The sequence below is a fragment of the Procambarus clarkii genome, chromosome 46 (assembly GCF_040958095.1).
Source record: "Procambarus clarkii isolate CNS0578487 chromosome 46, FALCON_Pclarkii_2.0, whole genome shotgun sequence".
Taxonomy (NCBI): Eukaryota; Metazoa; Arthropoda; class Malacostraca; order Decapoda; family Cambaridae; genus Procambarus; species Procambarus clarkii.
Window position 1 is genome coordinate 14,545,391 of NC_091195.1, and position 3,076 is coordinate 14,548,466.

The following is a 3,076-nucleotide window of genomic DNA, read 5'->3' on the forward strand; positions in this document are numbered from 1 at the left end:
ATGTTGTTACAGTGTGCAGTCCCGTTTTACTCTATATCCCGCTTATAAGAGTCATAACACCCTGATTTGTATATACCTGGAAGAATGGGGGAAGGAATTTTGTACATTTAAGGAGAGGCCTGAGATGTTGGCTGAATGCAATTATGATTTTTGTTGGTTTTGAAAAAAGCTTTAGGCTTTTCTGCCAGAATAAATATGGTGGAGGGAGGAGAGCTTTACCGCTAAAGGAGAGGAGGATGCGGTGCATTGTGAGAACCACGCCAGCCGTTTGCTGATTGGCCAGCGGCGAGGCCATGAAATGGTCAACCAATGGCGTGGAGCCCTGGGCGTGACGTCGGATTACATAGGGGCGCCCTTAGCTCCAGGCGAGAGAGTGACCGAGGTCAGCAAAATCAAGAGTGATCACACTATCGCCGTAAGTAGGTACGACGGAACTGTTGGCAGCAACCATATATAAAAGCCAAGGCGACTGGGTTACTGACCGTTAACAGACCCTCCCGGAGCCCTTTCCCGAATAAGCACACAGCTGGCGGCAGTTCCGGGCTCTGGCCCCAAACCTGTGATGGTAGTAGTAGCAGTAGTCTGGGTTGAAGTCAACCATCAAGGACGGGCTGCGGGACTTGCCCTGGGATTGTTGGCGGGTCTGTAAAGCACTGATGTGTTGGCTGTTCATTTGGGTCGTCACTGTTGAGTGGTCAGAGGCAAGGGTATTTCCTGACCAGAGTGAGTCGCCTAGTGCACTATGGATTCGGTGTGCAATTTTCGCCAGGCTCTCTGGTGTCATGTCGTCGCTCTGGGCATGCGAATGTGTAAGAGCAAGTGTAGTAGGAACAGAACCCGGAGCAGATCACTGTCACATGCTCCACTCGCTGGCCGTAGCAAGAGCTGGATTTGCTGAAGCAATTAGGATGGTGTCCGATCGCCGAGGCTGCAATAGCTACTATTGGTGAGGAGCAGGTCACGCTGGCGGCTTGTACATAACTTGGCTGCAGCGAGGAGAGCAGTCACAGCACCTCTCCTGTGCCAGGTAAGTCCACTACGGGCTCACCATAGCCCGTGCTACTTGGAACTTGTTCCGAGTAGCTGAATCTATAACAACAACAACAAAATTGAGGAGAGCAGTCTTCATGGCAGCGAATCTGTGTGTGATTGGAGGTGTTATAACCACAGCTCGTGCCTCCAGAATGCTATCCAGAGACAATGCCATCACAGTGAGTGCATATTGCTCTGCGTCGTTTATTACCTTGTAAGCGTCAAAGAAGGCCTCTACCTGTGCAAACCATGCCTCAGGGTCAGACAGAACATACGCTGGTAGCGTGAAGGTGGGCACCATGGTTTGTTTACACCCTGTCTGGGGAAACACTAGTGTGGAATCGTCTCCGGGGTCACCATTTTAGTGCCCTAATATCCACCAGACAAGGATTAAAGTAAACATAAGTCCCTGATCCACACATATATATAATTTATAACTGTACAAACCTAAGGAGGGTGTGAGAGAGCGTCTGGTCCCGTGTTGTTGTTGTTGTTGTTGTTGTAGATTTAGGGGCGACAACGATCGTGGGATCGGATGCGCCCCGGCGTTAAGGGTTAATCACGAAGCCCGGCAAGGTGAAACGCCAAGCTGAATCACGAAACAAGTGACGCCAATCACTGGAACACTAATATGCCATGCGGCAAAGAAACGCAGACAGGCAGAAGATTGGGGAGGCCCAGGAGTCCCTCAGGGTGACAAGCACCGGCCCCGCCCCACACAGAGAACACTGGGGAGCCCCAGGAGTCCCTCAGGGTGACAAGCACCAGCCCCGCGACACACAGAGAACACTGGGGGAGCCCCAGGAGTCCCTCAGGGTGACAAGCACCGGCCCCGCCCCACACAGAGAACACTGGGGAGCCCCAGGAGTCCCTCAGGGTGACAAGCACCGGCCCCGCCCCACACAGAGAACACTGGGGAGCCCCAGGAGTCCCTCAGGGTGACAAGCACCAGCCCCGCGACACACAGAGAACACTGGGGGAGCCCCAGGAGTCCCTCAGGGTGACAAGCACCGGCCCCGCCCCACACAGAGAACACTGGGGAGGCCCAGGAGTCCCTCAGGGTGACAAGCACCAGCCCTCGCCCCACACAGAGAACACTGGGGAGCCCCAGGAGTCCCTCAGGGTGACAAGCACCAGCCCCGCCCCACACAGAGAACACTGGGGAGGCCCAGGAGTCCCTCAGGGTGACAAGCACCAGCCCCGCCCCACACAGAGAACACTGGGGAGGCCCAGGAGTCCCTCAGGGTGACAAGCACCAGCCCCGCCCCACACAGAGAACACTGGGGAGCCCCAGGAGTCCCTCAGGGTGACAAGCACCAGCCCCGCCCCACACAGAGAACACTGGGAAGCCCCAGGAGTCCCTGAGGGTGACAAGCACCAGCCCCGCCCCACACAGAGAACACTGGGGAGGCCCAGGAGTCCCTCAGGATGACAAGCACCAGCCCCGCCCCACACAGAGAACACTGGGGAGCCCCAGGAGTTCCTCAGGGTGACAAGCACCAGCCCCGCCCCACACAGAGAACACTGGGGAAGCCCAGGAGTCCCTCAGGGTGACAAGCACCAGCCCCGCCCCACACAGAGAACACTGGGGAGCCCCAGGAGTCCCTCAGGGTGACAAGCACTGGCCCCGCCCCACACAGAGAACACTGGGGAGGCCCAGGAGTCCCTCAGGGTGACAAGCACCGGCCCCGCCCCACACAGAGAACACTGGGGAGGCCCAGGAGTCCCTCAGGGTGACAAGCACCAGCCCCGCCCCACACAGAGAACACTGGGGAGGCCCAGGAGTCCCTCAGGGTGACAAGCACCGGCCCCGCCCCACACAGAGAACACTGGGGAGGCCCAGGAGTCCCTCAGGGTGACAAGCACCAGCCCCGCCCCACACAGAGAACACTGGGGAGGCCCAGGAGTCCCTCAGGGTGACAAGCACCGGCCCCGCCCCACACAGAGAACACTGGGGAGCCCCAGGAGTCCCTCAGGGTGACAAGCACCGGCCCCGCCCCACACAGAGAACACTGGGTAGCAAAACCAAAAAAACTGCCCCCAA